Here is a 19,712-nt window from a genome sequence, read left to right on the forward strand (position 1 = left end):
CTGCTGTCCATTTCCCTTCGCTTTCTGCTCCTCCTTCTGGTAGCCATCTTTTTCTGCTCCTCTTCTGCAGCCCACTTGCTGCGTGTTCTGCTCTTCCTCTGTGCCCCGCTCCTCTTCCTCACCGCGTTCTCTTCCTGCTTTGCTCTTCATCTGTGTTCTTCATTTCTCCTCTCCCTCACCGCGTTCTCTTCCTGCTTTGCTCTTCATCTGTGTTCTTCATTTCTCCTCGCCCTCACCGCGTTCTCTTCCTGCTTTGCTCTTCATCTGTGTTCTTCATTTCACCTCTGCACCCCGTCCTGCGTGTTCTTTCTTCTTCTGTGTTCTTCTGTGCTCTTCTCCTCCTCTACACCCCGTCCTGCGTGTTCTTTCTTCTTCTGTGTTCTTCTGTGCTCTTCTCCTCCTCTGCACCCCGTCCTGCGTGTTCTTTCTTCTTCTGTGTTCTTCTGTGCTCTTCTCCTCCTCTGCACCCCGTCCTGCGTGTTCTTTCTTCTTCTGTGTTCTTCTGTGCGCTTCTCCTCCTCTGCACCCCGTCCTGCGTGTTCTTTTCTTCTTTTTCTTCATCTGTGTTCTTCTGTGCTCTTCTCCTCCTCTGCACCCCGTCCTGCGTGTTCTTTTCTTCTTTTTCTTCATCTGTGTTCTTCTGTGCTCTTCTCCTCCTCTGCACCCCGTCCTGCGTGTTCTTTTCTTCTTCTGTACTCTTCTCTGCGTGTTCCTTTTCTTCTTCTGTGGCCTTCTCCTCATCTTGTGGACGCTTCCCTCCTCTGCTTCTCTGGTGTCTCCTCTTCTTCTTGACTCTTCTCTCCTCTTCTTCTTGACTCTTCTCTCTCCTCTTCTTCTTGACTCTTCTCTCTTGACTCTTCTCTCTCCTCCTCTTCTTGACTCTTCTCTCTTGACTCTTCTCTCCTGACTCTGCTCTCTCCTCTTCTTCTTGAATCTTCTCTCTTGACTCTTCTCTCTCCTCCTCTTCTTGACTCTTCTCTCTTGACTCTTCTCTCCTGACTCTTCTCTCTCCTCTTCTTCTTGACTCTTCTCTCTTGACTCTTCTCTCTCCTCCTCTTCTTGACTCTTCTCTCCTGACTCTTCTACTCCTCTCTTCTGTTCTTCCTGACTCCTCTCCTCCTCTGTATTCCCCCCTTCCCTATCTTTTCTCCCTTCCCCTCTACCTGACCCCCCCACCCTCCGCTTTCCCGCCGCCACCTCCCGCTCGGCCCGCCCCCCCTGCTCCCATTCGTCGCCCCGTCTCCCGCCCCCAGCTGACCCCTCCTCCCCCCTCCTCCCTCTTATGGCGGCCGCTGTGCGGCCGCGCCGCTGGCAAGCCCGTCTGCGCCCGTCCGCGCCTGGACCGCGCCCAGCGCCACGACCCCTGGCCCCCAGCACTCCCAAACCCCACAACACCGCTACGACCCCACCTCCCTCCACGCCCTCAACCCGGGGCGCTCCAGAACCTGCTTCCAAGCCAACCCTACACGCACCCATGGACCCTTCGCATGCCTCACCTGCAAACTCACCTTCCACGCGACTGCACCCCGCCCGCCAGCCCACGCGCCAACAACCACCTCAAATGCATCCTGATCAACGCACGCTCCGTCCACAAGCCAGGAGGCTTGGGACTAGCCATTGAACTATGGGACCTCCTGGACTCCACCGCACCGGACGTCGCCTTCATCACTGAGACCTGGATGAACGCCTCCTCGGCCCCCGACATCGGCATAGCACTTCCAGATCCACACCGACCCCAGGACCACCCTCAGAGGAACTCTCATCTACAGACCCCCTGGACCACGCGCCCTCTTCAGCGAATCCATCGCTGACTTCATCTCCCCGCACGCCCTTGCCTCGCCGGACTACATCCTCCTCGGTGACCTCAACTTCCACCTGGAACAGAACAATGACCCCAACACCACCACCCTGCTCGACAACCTCGCCAACCTTGGTCTCAAGCAACTGGTGAACACCCCCACCCACATCGCCGGACACACGCTCGACCCCATCTTCCCCTGCCAGCAACCACATATCCTTAATCTGGATATACGCCCCCAATAGTGCGATAGCTGAATTCTTGGGCACACTTACTCCAGCATTGTTGGTAAACCCCGAAGCCCCGGCCATATGGGGTGGGTACTTCAATAGCACACCGAACGCAGTATTAGACAAGACAGGTCAAATACACATCCGAAAGCGTTAACAAATAGAAATGTTAGATGCCCTTTACTGACATACGCGAGTGACATGAGACTCCATGTCTTATGGCGCATGAAACATCCACAACAGAGGGAATACTCATTCTATTCAATACCCCACAAAGTACACACCAGAATAGACATAATATGGGGAACCCAGGACATATGCGCACTGGTCAACAGGACATAATACTTAGCTAAGCTTGTGACACGCTCCAGGCTACAATGCCGTTCCGGGCTTCAACCATCCCTGTCGGATATATAATTAAGATTGACAGCCGCCGCAGTGTTTCCTGTGTTTTGGAATGACACATAGTGTGTAAATTAACTGTTTCCCCCCCTCCTCCCACCCCAACTAGTTCCCTAACCCAACTATGAACTCGTGATAATCTACTCAACAAGAAAACCTGTATCCATGTGGATATCTGAAGGGGAGCTATTTTGGCAACCAGATGTGGCTCTTATACGGAGCTCACATCTTTCCACAGACCTAGTCTACATGTACATATGGGCACTCCTGGAGTGTTTGCCCCCCCCCAAATCGCATGCTCAATGACAGTAAACAATGCTCTCGATAAGGAGGTGTAAGATGTTCAAAAGATAATCATAGGTGGAGGTTGCATCCTCCATCGTGTAAATTCGCACACGGATGTCCTGTGCCGTCCTTCAATTTTATCCCTCAGTTCAGAAGGAAAAGCGGTTTGACAGCTTGCATTTATAGTGCATCCGCAGATCTGGGGGTGAGCTTCGGGCCTTTTAACACTTCTGTTAACGTGGAGTCTGAGCTGGTCGAGTCGGAGTCCGGGATGTCTGCGGGGATCGCTCGAAGTGCCTCAAAGGAGTTGTGTGTGCAGAGGAGTTTCTTTCAGAACTTTTGCCCTTTCTTCTGCTACCTGTTTTTCGGTGGGTTGTCCCTTGGGTCGTTTCTTGGTATGCTTCTGCGAAGGGGAGATAAGCCATTCCTCCCCCTCTTCTGCCCTCCCCCCCCGGGAGCGTGCAAGACCCTTGGCGTGCATCCATGTCCAGGCATCTTCAGGAGAAGTGAATACCTGTGTGCGATCATCTGATACCACTCTTAATTTAGCAGGAAACAATAGGGCGTATTTAATATTATGCTTGCGGAGGCGTTGCTTAATTTTTGCATAGGAATTACGTTGTCTCTGTACCTCTTGGGTAAAGTCTGGGTAGGCGTTAATAACTGAGTCCTCATGTCTGAATGGGCCTTTGCTTCGGAACTGCTGTAGTATTGCATCGCGGTCTCTGTAATTTAAGAATCTAGCTATCAGTGGTCTAGGTGGTTGGCCCGGAGCCGGCGGCCTCCCTAGGACTCTGTGCGCCCTTTCCACGGAAAAGAACTTTGATGGGGCCCCATTCAGCACTTCTTTGATTAGCCATTGTTCTAGGAATATTTCCGTGCTCTGCTCTGGTAATTTTTCGGGGAACCCTAGAAAGCGTACGTTATTGCGGCGGGATCTGCCTTCTGCTTCTTCAGCCCGTCGCCATAAGATCTTCACCTCTGCGTCCAGTCGTTGGATTTGTTTTTGATTATCCGAGGCCGTATGGGTCAGCTCATTCAACACATCTTCTGCTGATTTCACTCTCTCCGCCAGTTTGCGGTGGTCCACTCTAAGTAAGTTCAAATCTTGTGATACTGTGTCTATTCTATTTTCCAAGGAGGATTTAGTGTCCATGATCGCCTGCAGTACTTTTTCAAATTGTGTTGAGTGGGCTTGGAGTGTGCTTTCCAATGACTGTAAGGTTGGTATTAACTGTTGATCACTGGATGGCGGTCCTTGTGTATTTCGATCTTGGCTTTTCGCAGATTTGGATTTCCCGGCCATGTTGCTTTACTGTTGGTCAACTTTCGATGTGCAGAGCAGCGTGACTGTCTGCTGCTTGGGCAGCGGATTTCAATTTCGGTGCGCTCCCACCCCACCGCGTATGGTTCTTCACTTTGGCGCAGTCAGGGCCGTTTACGTTTCCCCACTGGGCAAACCAGTCGGCGGTGGCACAGGCCGCTGGCGTATGCGTAACAGACACTCCCTCCAATTTGTAAGTGTCCTGAGTCAGGAGCACGTTTCCTCCAGCAGGCTACTCGGGCGTCGTCAGCGATGCAGTGTCTTGGGCGGCCCAGGTCGCCCACCCCCAGTACGTCCCCTATATTGTGCACATGCGCAAATATGGACCCTGGCGGGGCCTGGAGGGGGGGGGGAAGCCGGGCGCCCGTGGTGAATGAGCAACAATGGTGGGGGGGGAGGGAGGGGAAGGTCTCCGGCCTCGCCCACCCAACCAACTCCCTCACAGGACCTGTGTAAGCATCGCCCACATTGATAGGCAGGGGGGAAAATTGTGCTGCTTATGAGCCAGGGGAGGCTGTGCCTCTGGCTCCTGGGTGTCACCGTCGGGCCCGGGTGCAAAATCAATGGCGCGGCCCACTAGCACACGCGGCCGAGCCGACCTCCTCCTCCTCTTGACAATAAATTATTCCTCCCCAGGTATCAGGCAGCTGCCTCGGAGCAGCGTGCGTCTCCAATCTTCAGCGCGTGTCTCCAATCTTTAGCACACTGGGGCGTCCCACCCAGCAGCAAGAACGCAGAAGACATGGCGGCCGCCTCCGCTCGACCCAGGTGGGGGAGGAGAAGCCGCAGTCAGTTCTGGACTCCCCTGGTTGAGAGCCCCCCTCCGTGACCGCCCAATCACCGCACTCCGATGCCTCGTGGCCGATTCAGCGGGCAGCGCCCTGCTCCGTCCGAGCCTCTGCAACCTCCAGCGATCCCTCGATGCCACGGCCGCCGGCTCCCATGCGGCCCCTGCTCAGTCGCAGCTGCCGCGTCGTTGTCTGTGGCACCTCTTGGCTCCACAGCGGCACGCCGACTCCCCGGGGCTAATTTCTGTACCTGCAGGCACCGATCGCCACTCCGAGAGCGCCGATTAGGATATTTTCCGTGAGCCCGATTCGGAGCTCACGCTTTAGGGGTCCTTCTCGGCCGCCATTTTGGTTCCTCCCACAAGCCCATTTTGTGACAGACAAGTGCACAGTTCCCCTGCAATTATTAAAGTAGGTGACCCACAGCTGCTGGTATTCCACCATGCTTTAGAACTTAGTGTACCTGATTCACATTAAATATAAACATTACTATAAGAAACTAATGAAGAAATCTATGTTCTGTATGAAATACAGGACTAAACAAATGAAGAACTATGCAACTTGAAGACTTTATTGCACCAGAGAGGTGGCCAGCCCACAATCTTCATTTAAGAGGCAATAGTTAACCAGAAAGTGGAGGGTCGGCTCAGAGTCACATACATGTCAAACCGAAACCTTTCTTAATACGCCCCAGGTCAGCAAAATACTTAAACAAATGCTGTGCGTAGAAAAGCTGCTATAGGTAAATGAGGGAAGCACAGAATTCGGATAATCTTGAGGGCAGGTGGAAAAAGGAGGCCATTTAGAATCACGAGTATGATGTACTTGACAAGCATAGCCACACAAAGGAATCCCTTAAGTAGGTGAACTGAAGTATTTATAGACTTCACAGAGGAGGGTATGGAATTTATTGGGGTGGTGTGAAAAGGAAGATACTTTTAATTACAAATTTGAAAAGAAGGAACATTTGGCACTCTCATAATGTAGCAATGAATAAATAGTACAAATAAACATCTAAATAATTAATTAATGAAGGCTAATCAGAATAGGTTATCAATTCAAGCCTGGACTGTGAATGGATACAGGTATTCTTGGCAGATGCAGGACAAGGGCATGCCAATTTCCTAGAACATGCAAATAATCAAGTCCTAAATAGCGACTGGGTTATCATCCTAATTGTGTCCGTGTAAATGAGCAATAAGAGTGGTGTCACAATAATCATCAAATACTTAGGAACCCACATACTGAAACATCACGTTGAATCTTCCTTTACAATCAATTGTTACAGTTTCCATCTTTCTCTCTCAAACGTGGCAAGGACTGGATGTTTGACATTTTGTGAACTTTAATCAGAATCACACGTAACTTCCTGGGAATCAGTGACAGAACCGCATGAAGATGAAAAGCTGCATTCCAGGAGAGATAAAGAGTCGCAAATGACGATGTAACCCTCGCACAAAAGGCCCGCAGAGACCGTTTGTAGTCCTAATGTAGGAACGGGAGGGAGAGATAGACCTAAGATGTAGTACCAACATAAGGTAATGGGGAAAAGTGACAAACAGTTGGACTTTGAAAGCAAAGAAGTGATTGTCATTCCAGCCATAAATACTGTAGAGACCATCCTATCTCTAGAACATAGGCATGTAAGAACATCCGAACTCAGCTTCATTAGGCTGGACTTCAAAATCACATGGAGGTCACTTAATAAACATTCAATCAAAAAAACATAACCAGGGATCAACACTCAGTGACAAGAGTAGCACACTCTACCAACCACTAATGAAGAACAGAGTGTGGTCATTAACTTGTTACCTACTAAAAAAGCTAGTGACTTTTCTAGCATCTCAGCCAACCAGCTTAAAGTGCATCAACAATGATGCAAACCTTCCAGCAGGTTCAGGCCTCTGAGGCACCACGGTAGGGGAGAAAATATTGTTATTTACTTTTTGCTACTCTCAAATGGGCATTCCCTTAGGGCTTCTAAATTCACCACCCATACAATATCGATTAGTGATCACTTCCCGCAGAGTGTACATCTTAACATTGGCCAGTATACCAAGCAGCCTACTTTACATACACCTATTATAGTAACAACATTGAGATCAGTTCTTTAAATGGATACTCGCTGAGAAGCTTTTGGGTGGAGCCTAGATTCAAGGGTCCTTTTACCTCTCAAGGAGTCTGACGTACCTTACATTGCAACATCAGCCTCTCATTCACACTAGAGGAGGTTAATTGGGCCGTTAATGAGAGCAAGGCAGGGAAAAACACTGGGCCCTGACCAGATCCCTGTCGACCTCGTCAAATCCAATCTTCCATTTGGGGCCCCTTTGCTGACCCTGGTCTAACAGACATGTTGTAGAACAGGATTCCTCCAAACCTGATCGGAGTCACTTATCATACCGATCAATAAAAAGGGGGAATCGCCATAGCCCCTCCTGCTATTGCCCTATTTCACTGTTAGACTTGCTAGTAAAGGTAGCTGGCCATATCCTTTTGAAGAGATTGCAGGAGTGGGCAGACTCTAACGAAGTTCTTTCAGACCTGCAATATGGATTTCAGACAGGGCTTGGGATGATTGAACAGGCAGTCAATCTTAGCTTTTTAATTGGGAAGTATACTCAGGTTAGACCGGGTAATATGTTTGTAGCATTTGTTTATCCTCAGCTTTTGACTGTGTCAGCCATCAGAAGTTGTGAACCATCATGACAGAACTCAGTGTGGATCCTCCTATCATTCAGTTTCTTAGAGAGCTGTATGCAGGAAGTAGGGCCAGAGTATGGTATGGTGATATGGGAGGATGCACTCAAACATTCAGCATCGAGAGGGGGGGGTCTGGCAACACTGTGTGCTTGCACCCTTCCTGTTTACATTATATATTAACAACTTGGGTAGGGTGCTAGCAAAGAAATGCAGAGATCTCCCTCAAATTGGCCATCATCTGATCCCGGCCCTCCTCTATGTTGATGAGGCCATGCTCATGGTCCGTACTCCTTTGAATCTGCAGCGCTTACTGACCAATTTTGTCACTTAAATATAATGAAGAATTAGACAGCAATAGTGTCCTCTTATATTGAATTTGACCTCAATTACATATACATCGTTGGATCCCCTAGTGAGCCTCTACTCAATTTCGCACTTTGTCTCGGATTTCATAATGCGGCTGCATTTCAAATTTCAATTATTGTCTTGGATTTCATAATGCAGCTGTATCAATGTTCACTCCTAAGCTAATGTAGTGTCCAGCCTCTGAGAATATTTGGGACAAACCTGTATTAATCTAATGACAACTATTGTAACCCTTGTTCTTCCAGAAGTAAATCCAGTTTACCAGTCTCTCTGGGTAATAAAGCATATCAGGTTGGTAACAGAGCCATTACATTGAGCGGCGAGTGGAGGAGGCTGGCCCTCCATGTACGATGCAAAGCTAGGCATACTGTGCAGGGAGTCCAGGTAACCACACATTGGTTTACAGTGGTAAAAACAAGACCACCTAATGCTCTAATTTTTATGGAAGCTTGGTTGAGCAGTTAGGCCAATCTTGGAGAACTGCAGAGTATTTGTTGTACTCACAGCATCAATCTTGCAACTCACAAACTCAAAGGAACAACTTGAGACCAATGTATAAAACTACTTCAGATTTTTATGAAAAGTTTAAGACCAAGATCATCAAAATCGGTTAAGTACTTTTCGAGATGTGTACTGGTCAGAAGTGCTACGGGCGATTGAGGAGATGACCGAAACTCGGCTACCGCAAATCCCATAGGCTTGCCCTCTTAGGGTGTGTTGAGGGGCTTCCCACTACGCACAGGAGATTGATCAGACTGTTGTTGCTGCTGGCAAAGTGCAGTGTTGCGATGTGTTGGGGGAGGCGGTGGACTCCCCGTTGTTCTGACTGGTTGCATGATGCTTCGTATTTTCAGGACCAATTAATGATTTACTGGGACCTAATGCCAGAGGGATCTCGGCCGCGAGATATATAGGCCCCTCTGCGCTCCTTTTTAGAGATCTGTTCAATGACCACTCCACGGCCTTAGCTCCCTCAGGAATAGCGCAATAGATATACCCCCCTGTTGCACTACTTCATCGCTGGTTTTATATGTATGACTGATCTGACGGCTACGCGTTCCTTATCTCCTCTCATCTCTTCTGCTCTATATTATTCCTCTCCTTCTGCCTCCTTTCCTCTCTGCCTTGTACTTCCTGTTGTGGAAGTTTTCTGTATGTTGTTTCTTCTACACATCGGGGAGTCGCATTGATGCGTTTTGGATTATAATTATGATTTCTGACATCGATTGCCTCCTCAGTGCGCGATGCGGCTGCTGGATATAATCTTCAATGTTTACCTATTTTGAATTTAGTCATGATCCATGCCTATGACCTCCTCGATGTGTTTGTTTGATGTTGTTATCAATAAATGCCAAATAAATAAATACATTTTTTTAAAAGTTCTTTTCGAGATATTAATTTTTGAGGTTTACTGAAAAATAGTCTTTTTGTGCGTAATTATGCACCACATGACTCAATGGAGGACAAAATTATACAGTAGGTTTACCAAGTTCTTCTTTTGCAAGTTGGTCGAGGCCGTCAGTGGGCACACTGTGCCAGATGGATAAGTTTGGGAGGCTCCCGGTTCTAGCGGGAACAGTGGGGAAAGGTCTCTGGAGCTGGTGCAGGGCCACTGCAGGGGACAACTTGGAAAAGCATTGCACAGCTAAGTTTAAAGGTGAATCCTGGGGTCCCTTTGGAGTGTCGAGGTCGCAATGGGTGGGGGACCCTTAGAGCACAGCTGGTTCATTGGTGCAGGGCACAGGGTGACCGAGTGCAGAGCGAATAGGTGAGGCTGGAGCTGTGCGCAAGGATGCCGTCGGAAGCAGGACGGTTCAAGGGTCGATTGCAGGACAACAGGAGCACTCTGCCGGAATGTCTGGGTTGTTTCTGAAGTCCCTCAACTGGGGCTTCATCCTGGTCCTTTTACAGTCCCGAGTGGCTGTTTTTCGGGATGCCCAAAGCTAGGTTGCCAATACCCAGTGTATTGCTACGGTTCAGCCACTGTAGCGTGAAGTGCCACCAGACTTGGCAGGGTTTGTGCTCACGGTCTTTGGTGTGAAGTTTGGCCCGGCTGCGGAGTCCGATTCTCGAGTTACTGTCCGGTCAGTTAGGTGGACCTCAGTGGCTTGTTGGTGCCCTGTGGATTTAGCGTGGTACCTCCACTCTGGAAGGGGTATCTGGCAATTTACGAAGCCTGGAGGTCTTCTGGTGTTCTTTAGAGTTTTTCCAGTTGTCCAGCAGCTCCTCAGCAGCAATTGTCAGGTCCTGGGTTCAGCAGGCAGGGTTTGGCGCCTTTTCTTTGTGCAGCAGGTCCACAGTTCTCATGCCTTGAATCTTCTCAGTGCTTGTCTTCTTCAGTCTGGCGAATTTGAGTTCTTGGTCTAGGGATGCCAGCTAAATACTGTATTTAGTGGGCATTTATGGGGTAACCTGGTAGTGGCTAATGGGCCACCTACCTTAGGGTGGCTACGTCCACTAAGTGACCACATCCGGTGGGAAGAGGTCACTTCCCTACACCTGAATGGCTATTTTCCTTCCATCCAAGATTAAGGAAAATAAAATGGAGAGTTCACCTTGCATGCAGCACCTTAGGGGTAGTGCATGCTAGGTAGGGTTACTCCTCCTATCCTTTGTTTAATTTTCCCACGGTTGCTCCCACCAAAAGTGGGGGTTTGCAAGGGGGGCTGCCATCTGCTGCTAACAGCAGGCCTGGAGGTCGAGTTTCAAAGGCGGTAAGCCATTTAAAACTCGCCAACAGGGCAGCTCACATTCATGAGTGAAGGGTTGTTAGCACCTCCACCCATGAAGGGCTTTGTTCTGCATCCCAGAGAGAAGGATCTCTCACCCCAGGGATGCAGATTTGTGTCTGGCGGTGGCAGGCTGGTCAGGACCAATCAGCAACCATGCCAGGGTAATTAGCTTTTGCAGGGGGCACCTCCAAGGTGACCCCTGGGTCCATTTGGTAATAAATCCAATACGTGTACTAGCTTGGATTTATCATTCTGAGTTGTCGGATACCACACAACCCAGAGTTCAGAGCGGCCATCATGTAGCTGTGAAACTCGTATTGACCAGTGTCCACCACATGTATTAAAATGGCTGCTCTGATCACTCACTATGTCCCAGGTTTGGCAAGAACATAGTGGGGGCATATTGCTTATGCAGATATGCCCTCACATACAGTATAGTGCACCCTGCCTTAGGGCTGGAAGGCCTTCCAGAGGGGTGTCTTCCCCATAGTGCATGCAGTGTATAGTGGACAGGCCACACTGTCAGTTCTGTGTTTTAGGTTTGCACCAGATCACTCTGGTAGGACTGGGTGCATCTGGATGCATGGCCCTAGAGGGTGGCACAATCAGTGCTGCTGCCCTCAGAGGCCTACCCTTAGTACCCCATGCCCTGGGTACCTAGCATTTACCAAGTACTTATAGTGGCAGCTAAAGGTGTTACCAATTGTGCCAGTGCAACACAACAGTTTAGGGAAAGAGCTTTGGCCCAGGGAACCTGATTAGCAGGGGGCCTGGGCACTAACAACTTTGAGGCTACCTCATATACCAGGCAAAAAGTGGGGACTAACCATGCCAAAAAGAGGCATTTTCTCATACACCCTCTCCCTCCAAAAAAGGAAAGAGGATGGGAGTACCCTTTTCCTAGTGAGTCTGTAAGAAGGTAAGAATTCACGGTGTCAAGATAAGCTTTTCTGGTTTTTATTGTTCAAGTAAATATTAAGATAAGGAGGTAATAAACATCCCAGCCTCCGCTCCAACGTCCGTCCTCCTCTCGCTCGAGCCCTGCATTAGGAACCCACGCGACTTCAAGATTCAGTCCTTGACAACAGATGAACATTCCAAATACGTAATGAACATTAATACACTGAATATAACACATCTCTCTCCTATTAGAATTAACAAAAGAAACAAACAGTGATATACGTAAAGTTTTACATTTCTTAGACTGATAATCAGAAACACTCAAAAGTCATTTCAAGTCCAAACATAGCCTTTCAGATGAGAAGGAATCTTGATGACTCTCTTGGATTTCCTAAACACTCCATCATCGGAAGGATGAGAGATCCTATCTTGTTCTGTTTTGAACTTCTTCACGTCTAAAGAGTCAGCATAACACCTGACGACTCTATTTAAATTCCATATTCGACCATCTTCAGTCTTCACCGCATTGGTGAAGAGTTTAACAACTTTCATGGGAGAAGACAACTTCTTTTCATTACTTCTAGGAGAAGGTCTTTTGATCATGACCCAATCACCAATGCTAACAACAGTTTTCTTCACCGAATTTTTCCTGTCAAAATTACATTTGCTCTTCAAAGATTTCTCTTGTTCTCTAGCTCTCCAATTTACATCATTAGTATCTTCCCTTTTACCACTCAAGAAATCATTCACCCAATTTGGCTCAAGAATGGTATTACCTCTTCTACCACGAAACAAAGCAAAATGCGTTTGTCCTGTGGTGGAATGAGGAGTGTGTCTGTACACAGCTATTTTTTTCATAACCTCTTGTTTCCAATTTAACCGACTGTCCTTAGCCATGGTGATAGTTTCCTTAATGACACGATTAAATCTCTCTACTAAACCATTACACTCTGGATGATATAAAGCACACAATTTATGCTTGATTCCACACCCTCTAAGAAACTCCTCCATATCTTTCGAAATGAGTTGAACCCCATTGTCGGTGAGTAGAGTGGAAGGAATTCTTTCCTTAGTTGTCAAATCTTTGAGGAAACTTATTACCTTGCCAGTTTCTATGCCCTTGGTGAAGCAGACCTCAGGCCATCTAGAATACATGTCAACTACAACAATAATAATATAGTCAGCTGAACCTTCACTATGTATGGTACCCAAAATGTCTAAAGCCACATACTCCCATGGTCCTTTGGGCTTACTCCTTATTACCATGGGCTGTACTCTGGGTTTCATGGCCTTTTCACTTATTGCACACTGCATACAATCTCAAACAACTCTCTCAGCTTGAATATCCATGCCGGGCCACCAGTAAGACAATCGTAACCTTTCCTTGGTTTTGGAGATGCCTATATGACTACTATGCACATGATCAATCAACTGATTCCTTACACTGGTTGGAGGTATTAACCTCGTACCTCTAAGTAGTAAACCATGATCTACTGCTAATTGATCTTTCACAATCCAGAAGTCTCCACATTTTGCGTTACCTTGAGTTTTACTTCTCCACCCCGATTGTACCAACTTCATCAGATCTTGTAAAGTGTCATCAGATTTGGTTTCCTCCCGCCACCTTTCCTCAGAAATTGCTTCATAGTCAACCTCACACACACTTTCAAACTGTTCTAATTCCCCATCAAAATTAGGCTCATCCTGATCAGATAGGCAGGGTGACACTAATCTAGACAACACATCTGCCGAATAGTTGTCAGATCAAGGAACATACCTCACAACAAAATCAAACTCTTGTAAAGCTATTATCTATTTGGTAATTCTGCTTGACACCGAATCTATACCTTTGGAATTAAAGATTTCACACAAAGGTTTATGGTCTGTCCTTACTACAAAAGATCTTCCCCACAAGAACTTCTTCAGTTTCTTAATAGCCCAGAATACAGCAAGAGCTTCTCTCTCTATTACTGAATACCTAGATTCAGTTCCCTTTAAACTTCTAGAAATGAACACATAGGGGGTGATTCCAACTTTGGCTGGCGGCGGGCGCCGCCAGCCAAACGGGAACCTCCAGAATACCGCTGCGCGGTCAAAAGACTGCCGCGGGTATTCTGGGTTTCCCGCTGGGCGGGCGGGCGACCGCCAGAAGGCCGCCCGCCAGCCCAGCGGGAAACACCCTTCCACGGGGATGCCGGCTCCGAAAGAAGCCGGCGGAGTGGAAGGTGTGCGACGGGTGCAGTAGCACCCGTCGCGATTTTCAGTGTCTGCATGGCAGACACTGAAAATCTTGGTGGGGCCCTCTTACGGGGGCCCCTGCAGTGCCCATGCCATTGGCATGGGCACTGCAGGGGCCCCCAGGGGCCCCACGACACCCCATACCGCCATCCTGTTCCTGGCGGCCAAAACCGCCAGGAACAGGATGGCGGTATGGGGGTCGGAATCCCCATGGCGGCGCAGCAAGCTGCACCGCCATGGAGGATTCCCCTGGGCAGCGGAAAACCGGCAGTACACCGCCGGTTTTCCCTTTCTGACCGCGGCTGAACCGCCGCGGTCAGAATGCCCAAGGGAGCACCGCCAGCCTGTTGGCGGTGCTCCCGCGGTCCCCGGCCCTGGCGGTTTTCACCGCCAGGGTCAGAATGACCGCCATAGTGTTCTCCGGGCAACATACACCTTGCTGTAACACCGCACCCAAACCTTTGCTACTAGCATCGGTCGTCAGTATTGATTGTAAATCAACATTTTTTAGCCTGGGTGCATTGGACAAACTATCCTTCAAAGCAACAAATTCCTTCTCACAATTTTCATTCCATATAAACTCTTTTCCCTTTTTTAGCAAGAGTCTCATATTGAAGCAGGAGCTAGCAAAATCTTTAATAAACTTATTATAATATTCTGCCATTCCTAGAAACCGCATAAGCTCTTCCTTGGATGTGGGGGCGGTCAAACCACGAATTGTGTCAACAAGATCTTTCTTTGGTACTAAACCACCTCCAGTAATGGTGTGACCTACGTAGTCAATTTTGTCAACTGCAAATTTGCATTTTTTTGCCTTAATGGTAAGATCATGTTCAGAAATTCTACTTAGAACTTGCCTGAGAATTACATCGTGTTCCAAATTATCTCTGCCATACACTAAAATGTCATCCTGGTAAACACAGACACCCCTGATGCCTCTCAATATTCGTTCCATTGCTCTCTGGAAAACAGATGCAGCTGAGATTAACCTGAATGGCAAACAAATTAATCTATACGTTCCAAAAGGAGTAATGAATGCTGTCAAGTTTCTGCAAGATTCATCCAACTTTATCTGGTGATAAGCTGAGGTTAGATCGATCGTGGAGAAAACCTTGGCCCCAGACACCACAGCTAACAAATCAGAAATATTGGGAAGAGGATATTTGTCCACAACCATACTTTTGTTAAGCCTCTGGAGGTCCACACGAAGCCTAATATTGCCATTAGATTTATTGGCAATGACAATGGAAGACAACCACTCAGTTCCCTCAACCTCCTCAATCATACCTTGTTTTATCAAATTCTGTAGCTCAGAACGTAGTTCATCCCTTACCGCAAAGGGAACATTCCGAACTTTATTGCAATAAGGCACAGCACCCGAAAGTAACTTGATTTTGTGTGAGTACCCCTTCATACACCCAATTTGCTCATTGAAGACTTTTCCAAACTCCTTACGCAAAACTTCTGAAAGAGCAGTGGTAGACTCTATTTTTGCCACAGTGGAATCATGAGATTGTTTTAATATAATAGGAGGAGAACTATTAGGGTCTAGCATCACACCCAAATCTTTCTGGTGCCACTAGCTTATGATACTATTCCCTTTCTTAGAAACATACATTTTCCCAGAAATATAACGTTGGTCATATTCAATTAACCCAACAAAATATCCATGTAGATCTATTGGTTCACCACCATAGGCACATGGGGTGATATCAGGCCGCATCAGTTTGACTCTTCCTTTTAACTCATTCTGATAAAATGAGTTTGAAACTATTGAGATTTTCGCACCCGAGTCAAAAAGTACTTTTGTTTTCCTACCTTCTACAGTAATATAGTCTAAGGGCCCACAGAAGCTATTATCTGAAACTTGTAGAATTATTTAGCCACACACAAAGTCTGAATTATCATTGATATTGCTTGGATGATCATTAATAACACTCAGTGCCTGTTTAGATTTTTTTTAGATTGCAAACCAGACGAAAAATGTCCTTTCTTCTTTCAAAATAGGCAAGAACCGTTGATAGCTGGACAAGATTTGCTGTTTGCAAGATGACCTTCCCTTCCACATCTATAACACTTGTTTTTACTAGTAGTTTCCCTGTTGGAAAACTTGTTGCCCTTAGATTTATTTGCACCAACCACTTTAATATCTTTTGAATCACTGTTTTTGACAACTTCAACACATTTAAGAGAATGCTCAATCCTCTTAGCAAGAGATATTACTTGATTAATTTGTGGATCATCTAATAACCACAATTCATCCCGTACTTTTTCAATGTTGCAACCTAGCATTATTTTGGTCCCGAATCCTTTCATCCAATGTCGGACCAAACTTACATGATGATGCTAACCGTCTTAATTCTGTAATATAGTTTTCTACAGTTTCTCCTTCAGCTTGATGTCTTTTGCCAAAGTAATATCTCTCTAAGATTGTGCTAATCTTGGGTAAATAGTGAAGATCTAATTTCCTAATGCATATTTCGTATTCATTGAGATTGATGGCCTCACTGTCTGGAAGATCGGGAAGATGATCAAAAATTTCTTGACCCTCTGTTCCCAAACAGTGAAGCAACAATGCAGTTCTTCTTTCATTACTCAAGGATGTACCACACACCCTGGAGTATCTTTCGAATACCTTCTTCCATTTACCCCACTTGATGGGAGGCTCTCCAGGGGCGGAAAGAAAAAATGGAGAGGATTTAACGTTCTGCATAACAATAGGCTACAAGATTAGATTAGTGATAAGAATTCACAGACAAGCAGAGGGGTAACGTGGATTATGGGTGACAGATAATATCTGTAAAATTCAAGTAAAATAGCCAGTAAATAGTATATTTAGCATAAACTTAGAGTAAAGCACACCACTCTACAACAGTATCAAAAGAAACGTAACTGAATATCCCCCTTATCAGCATAGGTAATGCAACCTGCTTGTAGAACAAATTGACAACAGAGTCCAACTTGGAAGAAACACGTTGCTAAGCAACACAACTAAATGTTGCCAATCGTAGAAATTTCTTTTCTTGAAGAAAAAGCAAAATTAGGAAGAGTCTGAAGCAAAGTCGGCGATAATAAGTAACAGCACAGTTTCCGAAAGTTGATTTCCCTAGGCAGCTGTCTACACGTCCAGTTGGAACAGAGTTACTGTTGTTTCAAGCCTCAGCAGCTGTTTATGCGACTGGATGAAGAGCCTCTCACGACCGGGAAGTTCACCAATCAAAATGACTGGAAACCGCAAGTGCGATCCGCCGTACGGACCACAAATGCGGAAAGAACACATCGGTCTTTTAGCCAAAATGATGGAACCAAACGCCGCTAAAAGGTGTAAGGAGGCCGCAGGCGCGAGCCTCCGTAAGGCTAACAATGGCGCTGAACCGTTTAAAGACGGTATGTGAAAAACGCTAGTAAGCGCACACCAGGGAGCCAAATTAAAGTCTATCACAGTGGCGCAGGGTGCCGGTAAACGCACAGCAGGAAGGCGGCGCTAAATCATCAAAGCTTGAAACTATCACAGCGGCGCTGAAACATCGAAAAACTGATTGCCTAAGGCACCAGTAAACACACCAGGGAGGCAATTTAGAGTCTGTTGAAAGCCATAGTTTGTTTATCGAATATATTCGGGAGAGGAGGGAAAAAAATATATAAATTACATACAGGTGAAGTAATGATGAGTGCAGCTTCATCCCAGCATTGTAGAAGTGTAGCAACAGGGGCTCCCAGGGGAGGAGACAAAGAAACCAGTGCTCCTCGAAGTGCGAAGATGAAGCCGTTGATTGTTTATCTTTGAGAGTCCTGCTGTAGCGTAAAGGAGTTGGGATGTCATCCAACACAGCGCAGGCTTGTCCATCTTGTCGCCAGTGTAAGAAGGTAAGAATTCACGGTGTCAAGATAAGCTTTTCTGGTTTTTATTGTTCAAGTAAATATTAAGATAAGGAGGTAATAAACATCCAGCCTCCGCTCCAACGTCCATCCTCCTCTCGCTCGAGCCCTGCATTCGGAACCCACGCTACTCCAAGATTCCAGTCCTTGACAACAGATGAACATTCCAAATACGTAATGAACATTAATACACTGAATATAACAGAGTCTTCATCATCTAAGTGGAAGAATCTGGAAAGGTCACCTGCATTGGCATGGGCAGTCCCAGTTCTGTGTTCCACTTGAAAGTTCATACCCTGCAGGGAAATAGACCACCTAAGAAGCTTAGGGTTTTCACCCTTCACCTGTTGTAGCCATCTAAGAGGCCTGTGGTAAGTCTGAACTATGAAGTGAGAGCCAAACAGGTATGGCCTCAGCTTCTCCTGGGCGCAAACCACAGCAAAGGCTTCCCACTCTATGGCACTCTCTTTTTGTTCCCTAGGGAGTAGTTTCTTGCTTATAAAGGCAACTGGCTGGTCATGTTCATCATCATTTTTCTGGGAAAGGACCACTCCAATCCCCATTTAAGAAGCATCTGTTTGGACAATGAATTGCCTGGAGTAGTCTGGTGCTTGCAGGACTGGAGCAGAGCACATAGCATTCTTTAGAGTATCAAAGGCCTTTTGACAACTCACTATCCAGTTAACTTTTATGGACATTTTCTTGGAGGTTAGTTCTTTCAGGGGGGCAACTATGGTGCAATAATCATTCACAAATCTCCTATAGTACCCAGTCAAGCCAAGGAATACCCTGACCTGTGTCTGAGTTTTGGGAGCTTGCCAACCCAGAATGGTCTGAATCTTGGGATGAAGGGGTTGCACTTGGCCTCCACCAACCAGGCGGCCCAAGTAAACAACTTTCCCCTGCCCTGTCTGGCACTTACTGGCCTTGCTAGTGAAGCCTGCCTTCTGCAGAGCCTCAAGGACCTTCCTTCTGTGGATCAGGTGATTCTGCCCAGGTGGAACTAAAGACAGCTATATCATCTAGATAAGCTGCACTTAAAGATTCCCGCCCAGCACGGACTTGGTTAATCAACCTCTGGAAGGTGGCAGGTGCATTCTTTACTCCAAACGGCATAACAGTGAACTGATAATGCCCACTAGGAGTAGATAATGGTTACCTCTCTTTTGCTTGTGGGGTCAGACCAATCTGACAGTACTCAGATGTCAAATCAAAGGTAGTCAGATATTTGGTGGCCAGAGTCTGTCTATGAGCTCATTGTCTCTTGGGATTGGGTGTGTATCAGTTTTGGTAACAGAGCTGAGGTCCTTGTAATCCACACAAAACCTAATTTCCTTTTTCTCTCCCTTGTAGTGAGGCTTAGGGATTAAAACTACTGGGTTAGCCCAGGGGCTCTCAGAAGGTTCAATGACACCCAAATCCAGCATCTTTTTAACTTCTGCTAGGATGCTCTCCCTGACATGGTCTGTCTATCTATAAATTTTGTTTCCCACAAGCAAGCTGTCTCCGGTGTCCACATCATTGGTACACCAGTTTGTCTTTCCAGGGGTCAGGAAGAATAACTCAGTATACTGGCTGAGGACTTGCCTGCAATCAGCCTGCTGTTGTTCTGTGATGGTACCTGATGATAAGACCACACTATCCACAGAACCATCTTGTGGATTGCTGGAGAGGAGATCAGGGAGAGGCTCACGCTCATCCTCCTGCCCATCTGTAACCATGAGCACGGTCATATCAGCTCTGTCATAGAAGGGCTTTAGGCTGTTGACATGAATAATTATTTTGGCATTTTTGTAACTACCTAGGTCCACTAGGTAAGTGACCTCTCCCTTTCTTTCAAGTATGGGATAGGGCCCAGACCATTTGTCTTGGAGGGCCCTTGGAGCAACAGGCCAAACTTTCTGCCTTGGTTGGAACTCTACTGTTCCTGAGAGATGGTGGAACTGTAGTGAGTACGACGACACTGGAATTATCACGGTTCTTGGAGTTATTAGGATTGTGCGTAAATTGGAACAAACAGGTGCATTCCTTTTTTAATTGGGACAGGAAACTGCACCAATTATAATA

The sequence above is a fragment of the Pleurodeles waltl genome, chromosome 5 (assembly GCF_031143425.1).
Source record: "Pleurodeles waltl isolate 20211129_DDA chromosome 5, aPleWal1.hap1.20221129, whole genome shotgun sequence".
NCBI classification, from domain to species: domain Eukaryota; kingdom Metazoa; phylum Chordata; class Amphibia; order Caudata; family Salamandridae; genus Pleurodeles; species Pleurodeles waltl.